Source organism: Geotrypetes seraphini, chromosome 2 (genome assembly GCF_902459505.1).
Source record: "Geotrypetes seraphini chromosome 2, aGeoSer1.1, whole genome shotgun sequence".
NCBI classification, from domain to species: Eukaryota; Metazoa; Chordata; class Amphibia; order Gymnophiona; family Dermophiidae; genus Geotrypetes; species Geotrypetes seraphini.
In genome coordinates, this window is record NC_047085.1 from 23,389,385 (window position 1) to 23,402,514 (window position 13,130).

At 41.0% G+C, this 13,130-nt stretch overlaps 1 protein-coding gene across 8 annotated transcripts in view; it reads left to right on the forward strand.

Annotated features, from left to right (window-relative positions):
- Window positions 1-13,130, forward strand: part of TRAPPC9 (trafficking protein particle complex 9) — a 1,198,476-nt gene that overhangs the window by 244,279 nt on the left and 941,067 nt on the right. The gene's annotated exons all lie outside the window — the stretch shown is intronic.

Consider the following 13,130-nt stretch of genomic DNA (forward strand, 5'->3'; position numbering starts at 1 on the left):
GACTCCATCCTTTTTATATCTTGTTGAAGGTGCAGCCTCCAGAATTGTACAGAACATTCTAAGTGAGGTCTCACCAAAGTCTTATACAGGGGCATCAATATTTCCTTTTTCCTACTGGCCATACCTTTCCCTATGCAACCTAGCATTCTTCTATCTTTCGCCGTCACCTTTTCAACCTGTTTGGCCACCTTAAGATCATTACCAGTAATTCTTCAATCTCTTGTGAAACACACTAAAATCTTTGAGACTTGGCTAAAACACAAGTCTATATTAACCCAAACTGGGTACTATAGAGAGGTACTGGGGGTCTCAAGCGCTCACAGCTATAAGCCCGACATACTTTTCAAGGCTAATAACCACAAAGTGAGCTATCATCTTAAGATCATCACATACAATCACACCGAAGTCCTGCTCTTCCGTCGTGCACATAAGTTCTTCACCCCCTAAACTGTACCGTTCCCTCAGGTTTTTGCAGCCCAAATGCATGACTTTGCATTTCTTAGCATTAAATTTTAGCTGCCAAATTTCAGACCATTCTTCAAGCTTCGCCAGGTCTTTCTTCATGTTATTCACACCATCCGGCATGTCTACTCTAATGCAGATTTTGTTATCATCCGCAAAGAGGCAAATTTTACCCGATAACCCTTCAGCAATATCATTTATAAAAAAGTTAAAAGATGTGTAGCTTGGAGAGTTTTGTGTGGTGGCTCTGTGATAATCAGAGTCTACTAAGGGGACAGAAAGCAATGGAGACTCCCTTCTCTTCCCTCTCTTAAAATATCTACCAAACTCTGTCCTTCCTCCTCCCAACTTAGTAACCTAGTATATGATAGCAGATAATGACCAACATGGTCCATGTAGTCTACCCAATAAGGCATCCAGAGCTGCATCTCCCACTCCGTCATGGTACTGCAAATATAGTTCTCCCTTCCAAAAAATAGGCTAATGCTATACCCAAAAGCCCATATACTTAATTTAAATTAAATTGAATTGGCGACTTTGGATGTCAAGTGCCCGTAGTTATTAGCTGGTAGAACTAGTCTTGGCTCGTAACTCTCTTGCGAGCTATCATTGGTCCTTCAGTCTCTTTTCTGTTATTCAATTTAATGTATATGGAAATTTTCTTTTTGTACCATTTTCTTTTTATACTGTTTCTTATATACCATTCATTTATAATTCATCTTCTTAAGTCCATTTTTTATCCTTATTTTAATCATGGTTACATTATAAAGTTAAAATAAGGATAAAAAAATGGACTTAAAATGAATGGTATATAAGAAAAGGTATAAAAAGAAAATGGTACAAAAAGAAAATTTCCATATACATTAAATTGAGTAACGGAAAAGAGACTGAAGGACCAATGATAGCTCGCAAGAGAGTTACGAGCCAAGACTAGTTCTACTGGCTAATAACTACGGACACTTGAGATCCTGGGCTTTTGAGTCTAGCATTAGCCTATTTTTTGGAAGGGAGTAATGTGTTTCACAAGTCTTTTGAACTGCAAATATACTTACAGTATATTCTCTTGAGCTCAGATATTATCTCACTGTCTGAAGAGGAAGGGAGGAAAAGTTCATGATAATTAAAGGTACTACAGTAGATGCTTTTTTTCTCTGGCTGCTACAGCATTATTAGGAAATTGCAAGCTGTTTTTATTTCACGGAATCTACTGTCTGATGATAGTATAAAACGGTAGGATGGGAATAAGCTGACCTTAAATGAGCGGTCTCTTTTGGTTGGTGACATTTTGAATGATCACAGCTGGGGATACCTGATTTCTGATGGTGAGTTTTATGATGAATTTTTACTGTCTTGCAGCTTTGACAGTGCATTTTTCTGCCTAAAACTCTTTTGTCAAAAATAAAGCACAAACCAAGTTAAAGTATAATTCTTAGAACCTCTCATTCTTGAGAGAATCAGAAATGAGTTGTAGCTGTGATATTCAGACTGGCAGCATATAGGAAATTGTTGGTGATGTCTGCCGCGTTCTTTCTGTCCAGGCTTGCTGGCTTGTAGAACATTCCTCCTTATCCACATTGTTTTTTTGTTTTCATGTTGATCAGCATGTAAATTAAGAACAAAAGAAAAGCCTTACTTGGTCAGCTGAGATTGTGATGTCGTAATGCCTCATTCCACCAATGCCTAAGAGTCAAACTCATCAGTGATGTCACAATGGTTTGATTGTCCTATACTCGACACATGTAAGAGCATAAGAACAGCCATACTGGGTCAGACCAATGGTCCATCAAGCCCAATAGCCCGTTCTCACAGTGGTCAGTCCAGGTCCATAGAGCCAGGGTTGATGAGTATGTAAATTACCATAGAGCCTAACACCCATTCCCTTTACCTAGAGTGGAACCAATAAAACTAACGTTTAGGGCTCCTTTTACTAAGGTGCGCTAGCGTTTTTAGCGCGCACTGCATTGCCGCGCGCGCTAACCCCACGCTACACGCCAAGACCTAACACCAGCTCAATGCTGGCATTAACATCTAGCGCACATGGCAATGCAGCGCGCGCTAATCGCACGGTAAAATCGCTAGTGCAGCTTAGTAAAAGGAGCCCCTAGAGGGCATTTTAAAATTGTGTCAAAAAAGTTAACTATGATAGAGTAACCAAATAGTTTGCAAATGCAATCCATGCCCTGTCACTAAATCTCCCCTCCATTGCCCCAGGTACTTTAGACAGAGTGTGAGCCCACTGGGACAGACAGAGAAAAATACTTGAGTACCGTATTTGCCGGCGTATAAGATGACTTTTTAGTACCTTAAAATCCTCCCCAAAGTTGGGGGTCGTCTTATACGCCGGGTACAGTTTACATGCCCTTACTTGCGGGGCTGGATGTACTCAGTCGCGCGGCTCTTCTTCACCCTACCTTCTCTGCTTGCAGCACAGAGCCGAACGGAAGTCTTCCCGACGTCAGCGCTGACGTCGGAGGGGAGGGAGGGCTTAAACAAAGCTTAAACAAAGCCCTCCCTCCCTCCGACGTCAGCGCTGACGTCGGGAAGACTTCCGTTCGGCTCTGTGCTGCAGGCATGGCAGGTAAGGAGAAGGAGAGTAGCCTCGCGGTACCAAGAGAGAGGGGCGGCCGCCCCGCCCCGGTTGCAGCACAGCCGGCCAGGTCCCCTTACTTTTGTGGCACTTCCCCGACCGACCGATAACAGCCCGGGTCCGACAATCCTCCCTGCCCTGTAGCCGTGAATCTAAATTACCTTCTTACAGCAGCTGTAAGAAGGTAATTTAGATTCGCGGTTAAGGGCAGGGAAGTTTGTCGGACCCGGGCTGTTGTCGGTCGGTCGGGGAAGTGCCACAAAAGTAAGGGGACCTGGCTGGCTGTGCTGCACCCGGGGCGGTGGAGAAGGAGGGGGGGGGGAGAAGGACGCTGAAATGCCATGGTGAAGACAGAAGGGGGGGGGGAAGGACTCTGAAAGCACTTGAAGACAGAGGAGGGAGAAGAACGCTGAAAGCACATGGGGGAATACAAAGGGGTGGAGAAGGAAGAAGGGGTCGTCTTATACGGCGAGTATAACACAAAACTCTATTTTTTAACTAAAAGTTGGGGGGTCGTCTTATACGCCCAGTCGTCCTATACGCCGGCAAATACGGTACATCAATAAATTCATGTAAACTCTTCTGAACTCCCTTGGGAGAACAGCATAGAAAATTGAATAAATAAATAAAATTGTTAGCTTTAAAAAAAACCAAAAACCCCCCAAATAATAAAACATGAAAAAAGTGTGAATAGATGAGCTAAACTGGAAGGACAATCAATAAATTTACTACTGTTTTAACTTTAGTAGCTAGAAATGGTACTTAAGTCTTTCCATTGAATTAAAGAATTTGGAAGCTCCCTAGTCCAGCCCGGGGCCCCTGAACCACAGGGCTCGGTTCCAAACCTCCCTTCTTAACAGCTCCCATCTCCCATTACCTATTCACTAATCTCTAAGCCACATAACTACCCTCCCATCTATTCTTTAACTTACCCTCCTGCACATTCATTATTCCAATTATGTGGGTGAAGGTAATAAGTGAGGAGACCCAGGCAAAGTATCTCTGACTTGGGAGGAACCTGATGTGGATACTCTGGTGCTTAACCTGTTATTTTAGTCTTGAAATTTTTTTTTTAAAATTCTTTATCATTTATAGTTCTTGCCTTAAATGATATTTGTCGTTGATACGACGTGTATATCATATACAATTTGATTTTATATGTAAATATGTAATTTGTTATAGCATGTTTTTGTATTGATTTGTATGACAAATGTTAATCTCTTATTTTGTATGTTCATATGTAACTCGCCCTGGATAAGGGCGGTGGAGAAATAAACAAACAAACATATATATACATAAACCATTATATATACAAAGAACAAAAGAGACAATTTACAAGTAGAAAAAGAATAAAACTTGGAACATCTGGTACAAAAAAGAAAAATAAAATACTTACTCTCTCATAGCCCACATTTTGAAGAGACAATTCACAACTTCAGAGAGAATGATTAGTCAAAGAAAAAATAATAACAATTAATTGGTAGTTACATCTTCAAACTACTTACAAGGACCATTACTTCTCTCTAGAGCAGGGGTGTCAAAGTCCCCCCTTGAGGGCCGCAATCCAATCAGGTTTTCAGGATTTCCCCAATGAATATGCATGAGATCTATTTGCATGCACTGCTTTCATTGTATGCTAATAGATCTCATGCATATTCATTGGGGAAATCCTGAAAACCTGACTGGATTGCAGCTCTCAAGGAGGGACTTTGACACCCCTGCTCTAGAGGCAGTAGACAGTCTTACTCTGTTTGCTTAAAGAAAAAATTGTAACTGAGAGGGTTCAAAGAAAATATAGGAATTTTGATCCAAAAGGATCATATAGTTACAAGAATATCTTAATTGAAATTTGGCCCCCAAAGAAAGTACAAACTGTTTCAATTCTAGAAATCTTTTCCTCCTGGTCTGAGTTGATTTTGAGACATCTGGAAACATACTGATCTTACTGTCCAGAAAGGTCACCTCCTTAAGCCTAAAGTGCCTCTTTGTCTTGTTGAAAGACAAACGTTGCCAAAAGTGTCAAACAACAGATGACTTTGTCCTCTGAGGTTTCCAAAATTTTTGTCAGGATTAAAGGACCTGGTAACTCAGAAGGAACCTTTGGTATTGAAGCCTTCTGTTTGGATATTGGCAAAAAATATGTCCTATGAAGAGGAGGAAGTCCAGTCTCCGGGTACTTACATTTTTCTTTCAAAAAATTATAGAATAAGTCTTTAGGAGACATTGTTATCACTTTAGGAAAATTGAGAATCCTTAAATTCAACATTTTAGTATAATTTTCAACGTTTTCAACTTTCCTGGCAAACAATAATCTATCCTGCAACAAAATAGTTTGAGAGGATTGTAGCCCTTGAACTCGTTGGTCTAAATTATTAACCTTTTCTCCGTAGACCTTCATTTCCTCCTGAAATTTGTCTAGTCTCTGAGCCTGATTATTCACTATGGGAAAAGTTCCAGCACATAATCTATGCAAAGAGTCTAAAGCTGTCCAAATGGACTCCAGTGTGAATTCAGCAGGTCTTACCAGAGGAAGGACCAGTGGAATCTGTCCTTCACCTGCTGTGTCTTCTGCGGTCTTCTCTAAAATCGTTAGCCCCGTTGCAACAGTATGGGAAGCCGATAAGCCCACCAGCTCCGCAGGCGACGTTACTTCCCACCCCTGCATGACTGCTATTGCTCCCCAATCTCGTGGCTGTAGAGGAGGCGCTGGTCCCGAGGAACTAAGCAAAATCTCCCTCAGATTTGGCAAAGCTGGTTTGCCCCGAGGTGAAGAAGTAAGGAAGCCTGTGATCACCTCCTGCCTCATCAAGGTAGGTTCTAGCTGCCAGGTTGAAACAGCCACGCTGCCTCTTCTTTTTGGCATCTTTGAATTCAGTTAATCCCAAAATCTGGCAGGAAAATATCTATCTGTATGAGAGAATACACTCAGCATCCACACTACACCGTCGCCATCTTGTCTCTCTATGGAACGGCTTGGAAATTTAATGCTTGGCTCAGAAGTGGAGTAAAGTGAACGCACGTTTTCAGGGCTGTCAAACCTGAGGATCGCTGGTATGGTGGTCCAACCTAGATCTGAGTTCTGGACCATAATGGCAGAACACCATAATTCATAACTTTGGAACCAATTTGTTTAACTTTATTCCACCTCCCATATTAATACTTAAGGTGAATTAAAAATGTTATTGGCATGGCTCGAGTTATGATGGAATATATTAAGCACACACTTTTGGTGGGAGAATCTGTATCAGTATTTGCTCAGAATATGGGATTTCCTGCTGAAGATTTAACTGCCAACAAGTCCCTAAAGGCCTTTCAGTTTTCTTGGCTCGAGCAATGTTGCTTGGAAAGAAGGCTATACTGACACAGTGGCTGGCCAGTGATGCCCTTACTTATAGTCAATGGAGATCATTGATGATCATACATGCTTCCTTGGAACATAAACATTTTACTGATCTCGACACTGGACCGGGCTGACGATTTACTGTGATTTGGGAGCGATTTGGCTGACCCTTACTCCTATGGCCCGGAGTAGACTCTTGAATTCGTAATTGGTTTGTCTCTTGCACTCAGGGATTTTTTATGTTTGGGTTTCTGTTGGGGGGAAGGGGGATTGGGAGGGATGATTTGGTATTAGTGCTATGTTTTTGCTATGGCTGGGTTTTTTTTTTCCATGCACGTTGAAAATTAATAAACATATTTAAACATAACTGCCAACAAGTCTCTTTCAATATATTTTGCATGGTTAAATCTAAATTATCAGCCAAATTTCTGGAAGAATGTGGCACCAGATGCTTCTAAATTCTGTGGAAGATACAGGCCGGCAAAGGGATTAAATAAAGGAAAATGGAATGTCCCACTGAAAATTCTCAGTTTTAACAATCATGATACAATTGGCATGATTGTAATTAATGGAGCTGGAAACATTGCTGCTGGAACATCTACTAATGGTAAAACAAAAAAAAATCCAACGAATCTGCAGTAAAAGGTGAATACCAAAAACAAGAAAGAAACTGCAGAATGGAATGTACAAGGTGCAAAAATCTATTATTTAAAAAGCACACAAAAATGTAATCCGTAAAAATGGATAAGTTGATTTTTTTTCATCTATCCTTAATGCTTTAACTCTATTGTTTTTTATGCCAGTGAGGCTTAACCTGAACACTTAATCCCATTTGCGGCTGATGAGAGGTTTTGTTGTCGGAGGGTTTTTCCTCCCCTGATATACTAGTTCTGGCTTGTGTATAAGTCCTTTTACCTTGCACTGTCTTTATGAAAGAATGATTAACTGATATTATTGGATTTTCACTTCTCGTATATCTGTTATTTTTGCTATTTATTCAGAAAAAAATGACACCATCAACCAGGTACTTCGTAGTTAACATTTCTCAGTCATAAAAAAAAAAAAAATCTTCCTTGTTGTGCTAACATAAGAACATAAGAAAGGCCATCTCCAGAACAGACCTTAGGTCCATCAAGTCTGGCGATCCACATTCGCGGAGGCCCCGCCCAGGTGTACCCTGGCATAGTTTTAGTCCTCACATCACTCTAAGCTTCTCGTAAGGAGATATATGTCGAGCTTACCCTTACCCATGTCACTTTATGCCACTCATAAGGAGATGCACATCTAACTTACCCTTAAATCCTAGAACGGTAGATTCTGCAATTACCTCTTCTGGGAGAGCATTCCAGGTGTCCACAACTCGTTGCGTGAAGCAGAACTTCCTGATATTTGTCCTGAACTTGTCCCCCATTAACTTCTGTCCATGTCTTCTTGTCCGTGTCACATTAGACATTGTAAATAATTTTTTTTCCTGCTCTAGTTTGTCGATTCCTTTCAGTATTTTGAAAGTCTCAATCATATTCCCTCGCAGTCTCCTCTTCTCGAGGGAGAACAATCCCAGTCTCTTGAGTCGTTCCTCGTATTCCAAGTTCTCCATGCTCTTTATTAGCTTCGTTGCTCGTCTCTGCACCCTCTCGAGTATTTTTATATCCTTCTTTAGATATGGAGACCAATGTTGGACGCAGTACTCCAAGTGTGGTCTGACCATTGCTCTATAAAGCGGCATTATTACTTTCTCCGATCTACTCGTGATTCCCTTCTTTATCATGCCTAGCATTCTGTTTGCGTTCTTCGCTGCCACCGCGCATTGTGCCGACGGCTTCAGGGTCGTATCGATTAATACGCCCAGGTCCTTTTCCTGTTCGGTTCTTCCCAGAGTCGCACCTGACCTTAAACACTATTTCATATTTTTTTAAAAACCCTTTAAATAGTTCAAGAAATCATCTAAATCAGAAATTTATCTTCATGAATCCCTGCATCTGAATTGGAACATGGAAAGCAGGGGGGGCTTTCTCTCTTCTGAAGTGCACAGCACGTTTATGGGAGCCTGGTGCTAAATCATTCACAGATGACCTGCTTCTGGGTTGAGGTTTTGTACATTAGCAGAAGCAGATGGGATGACATACTGACATGCTCAGATAAATTTTCTTAACATAAGTTCATTTTTTCTGAGGTTTTTTTCTTCCTTTTTTCTGCTTGCCTGTTGAAGCATGTGTGGAATTTGTTTGGTGGTGACTCTTACAATTACAGTAAATGCTGAGTAAATTATTTTTTTTATTTCATTTATACCTAATTTATCTCACGATATTGTAGCTATTTTTAAATGATATTCATGCCTGATTTAAACTCCTAACCTTTGCAGCTGCTGTTTTTAGCTTTTTTCATTAAACAATTTCTCTCATTTTATCATAGTTGCTCTTTTAAAAGCTAAATGCTGACAAAGTAGATTTCTAACGTGTCCGCATTATAATTATTAACTCAGATTTGATCATGTTATGATCCAGTACTGTTGCCTTTCACACAAAGCTCTCTTTTCCATTAAGAAGTAGATCTAAAATAGCTCCCTTTCTTGTTGGTTACTGAACCAGCCACTCCATGATGTTATCTTTTATTTTGTCAAGGAACACAGCCTTCATAGCATTTCCAGATGTAACATTTATCTAGTTGATGTTAAAGATTTGTACGTAATAATGACAGGAATAGCAATGCAGATGATTACACGCAATTGGAAGAGTTATGATAGACTTAATTATGATAGACTTTTTGGTGGGCGAACTTATATGTTGCAGTTACAAATATGAAAGAATGAATACTGAATTTTTGGGATATAGTAATGCATTTAGAAGGGCGTGGAACCCGTTGACATCATTTGTTGAATCACATTAGTTGTCATGTACCTTTTCCTTTTAGTTAATTCCTTACACATCTAGGGTGGGAGGGGTGTATTTAGTTTATTGAAATTCTATATGTGGTTATACTTTTATGGATGAATTGGAGGAAGGGGGGGGGAGAAAATGATTGTTTTCAGAATGTTTGTATATTTAAAGTGCTTTTCCTGATTTGTTTATGTTCAAAAATTTTTTTGCAATGCATTGTTAATATTTGAAAATTAATAAAGATTAAAAAAAAAAAAAGATTTGTACGTAATAGTAACTGCTTGGTCTCTATTTGAATAAATGAACATGGAGGCTGACCTTGGTTGATTAACTAAAAAGGTGTGGTAGCAGCTCTCCGTGTAAAAAGCAATATCCAAGCAACCAAAATGCAGGGGGCTTGGAGAAAGGAAGAAGCGATATGGATCGTTTTGAAAAGAGTAGATGGAACTTCTGTCTTACATGGGTGTTGTCTACAGACTTCTGAAACAATCAGAGCAACTTGATAAAGATCTGGTTGCATATATCCAAAAGTTGGAAAGAAAGGGGAGGTGATTTCAACCTACTGGATGTGTTTTGTCTGCAGAATCAGAAAGAACAGAGAGATCATGGATGCCTTTTAAAGAGCTCTGCTCAGGCAAATGGTGATGGAACCCATGAGGGAAGAACTGATGCTGAATCTGGTGCTCATGTATGGGGAAAGGGTTTCTAGCATCTGAGTTGGTGCCCACCTAGGCCATTGGTCTGAAATAACAGCTAACATAACATAACATGTACCTGGACTTCAGTAAAGCTTTTGACAGTGTCCCACACCGCAGGCTGCTAAGCAAGATGGAATCGATGGGGTTAGGAGAGACACTAATTGCATGAGTCAATGATTGGCTGAGTGGCAGACTTCAGAGGGTGGTGGTTAATGGTACCCTCTCTAAAACATCGGAGGTGACCAGTGGAGTGCCGCAGGGCTCGGTCCTGGGTCCACTCCTTTTCAACATATTCATAGGGGATCTGACTCAAGGGCTTCAAGGTAAAATAGCACTATTCGCCGATGACGCCAAACTATGTAATATAGTAAGTGAATGCAGTTTACAGAATTATATGGCGCAGGACCTGCTTACATTGGAAAGTTGGTCCTCAACCTGGCAGCTAGGCTTCAATGCTAGGAAATGTAAGGTTATGCACCTCGGAAGTGGAAATTCATGCAGGATGTATTTCTTGAACGGAGAAACTTTAACTAGGACTTCAGCAGAACGAGATTTAGGAGTAATCATCAGTGCAGACATGAAAACTGCCAATCAAGTGGGGAAGGCTTCATCTAAGGCAAGGCAGATATTGGGTTGTATCAATAGAAGTTTCGTCAGCTAAAAGCCTGAAGTGATAATGCCATTGTACAGGGCCATGGTGAGACCTCATCTGGAGTACTGTGTGCAATTCTGGAGGCCACATTACAGTAAAGATGTGCGCAGAATTGAATCGGTTCAGCGGATGGCCACCAGGATGATCTCGGGGCTCAAGGGTCTCTCGTATGAAGAGAGACTGAACAAATTGCAGCTCTACACTCTCGAGGAACGTAGGGAGAGGGGAGACATGATCGAAACATTTAAGTACCTCACGGGACGTGTTGAAGTGGAAGATGATATTTTCTTTCTCAAGGGACCCTTGGCCACAAGAGGGCACCCGCTCAAACTCAGGGGCGGAAAATTTCATGGCGACACCAGAAAGTATTTCTTCACAGAGAGAATGGTTGATTATTGGAACAAGCTTCCAGTGCAGGTGATCGAGGCAGACAGTGTGCCAGACTTTAAGAATAAATGGGATACCTATGTGGGATCCCTACGAGGGTCAGGATAAGAAAATTGGGTCATTAGGGCATAGACAGGGGGTGGGTAAGCAGAGTGGGCAGACTTGATGGGCTTTAGCCCTTTTCTGCCGTCATCTTCTATGTTTCTATGTAACATAACATAACTAGTAATACAAAAGACTAGTAATACAAAAGAATAAATATCCAATATCTATCTAACTTCTGAAAGATTCCCTAAAAAGATACGTTTTTAAGGCACGTCAAAATTGTTGATACGAATTTGGGAATATGAATAAAGTGGAAGGCAGCCACACACAACTCAAAGTCCTGAATTTCAAACATACAGACTTTAGTAAAATGGGAGTATTTGATGAAACAGCTGATAGGATGGGAGGATATAACAGAAGTGGAAAAACAGGGTACATAGACTAAACCGCACGAGACAATCGTGCGCGGAAAATGCTGGGCAGACAATCGCATGCTGGACGTCAGCATGCTGGATTAAAACACTTTTAAAGTGCTCCGAGGGGGTGTGTGGCCCCCTCGCTTTACTTAGAACTGTTGGCGCTCCCGTTGTGGGGGAGTGTTGGAGGAACCCCCTATTACAGAGGAAACAGCCTATTGTATTTCCAGTGTTTTTTCCAAAGCCTCATTCTCATCCTCTGTAATGGGGGAGATTCCCCCATACACCCCCAACGGGAGCGCTAACAGTTCTAAGTAATGTGTGTGGGAGTTCCCCCCACCCTCCTCGAAGCACTTTAAAATAGTGTTTTAATCCAGCGCACTGACATCCTGTGCACGATTGTCTGCCCGGCATTGTCCACTTGACTCGTCTCCAAAAACAGTGGTTCGAGCTGAAAGGAGCAATAAAATGGGTATTGACCTTTATTTATTTTCCTCACATAAAGGTCAATAGCCATTTTTATTGCTCCTTTAAGCTCGGAGCACTGGCGAAGGCAGAAGAGCAAATGGCTAGAAATGTGAAAAAGGGTGATAAAAGTTTTTTCAGGTATATTAGTGAAAGGAGGAAGGCAAAAAATAGAATTGTGAGACTGAAAGAAGCTATGAACATCTATGTGGAGAGTGATGAAGAGAAAGCAAACTTGCTAAATACTTCTTATCAGGCTGTTCATGGAAGAAAATCATGGAGATGGACTGTAGTTGACTGACAAAGTCACACATGAGAATGGAGTAGATACTGCACCATTCACTGAAGAAAGTGTTTATAAACAACTTGAAAAACTGAGGGTGGATAAAGCCATGGAATTGGATGGGATCTGTCTCAGGATATTGAGGGAGCTCAGAGAGGTTCTGGCAGGTCCTCTTAAATATTTGTTCAATAACTTCTTGGAGATGGAAGAGATTCCATGGGAAGCCTCACTTCAGTTATTGGAAAAATAATGGAAGCATTTGTGAAGGAAAGGATAGTGAGCTTCCTAGAATCCAATAGGTTACAAGATCCAAGGTATCATGGCTTTGCTAAAGGTAAATTGTGCCAAACAAATTTGATTGAATTCTTTGACAGGGTATTCAGAGAATTGGATCAAGGATGTGCACTAAATATAATTTATTTAGATTTCAGCAAAGCCTTTAACTTGGTTCCTTGTAGGAAGCTCTTGAATAAACTTGATGGGCTGAAGTTAGAACCCAAAGTGCACATGTGCACTTAGAGGATTATTATAGAGGATAAGAACATAAGAATAGCCTTACTGGGTCAGACAATGGTCCATCAAGTCCAGTAGCCTGTTTTCATGGTGGTCTATCCAGGACCACTAGTACCTGGCCTAAACCTAAAGAGTAGCAACATTCCACCATCTCAAAGAATAGCAGGATTTCAGAACCCCAATGAGAGAGCAGCATTCCAGAGCTGAGATTGTGACGTCATAATGCCTCATTCCACCAATGCCTAAGAGCCAACCTCATCAGTGATGTTACAATGGCTTGATTGTCCTATACTTGGCACACGTAAGAGCATAAGAACAGCCATACTGGGTCAGACCAAAGATCCATCAAGCCCAGTAGTCCATTCTCATGGTGGCCAATCCAGCTCACTATTACCTGGCCAAAACC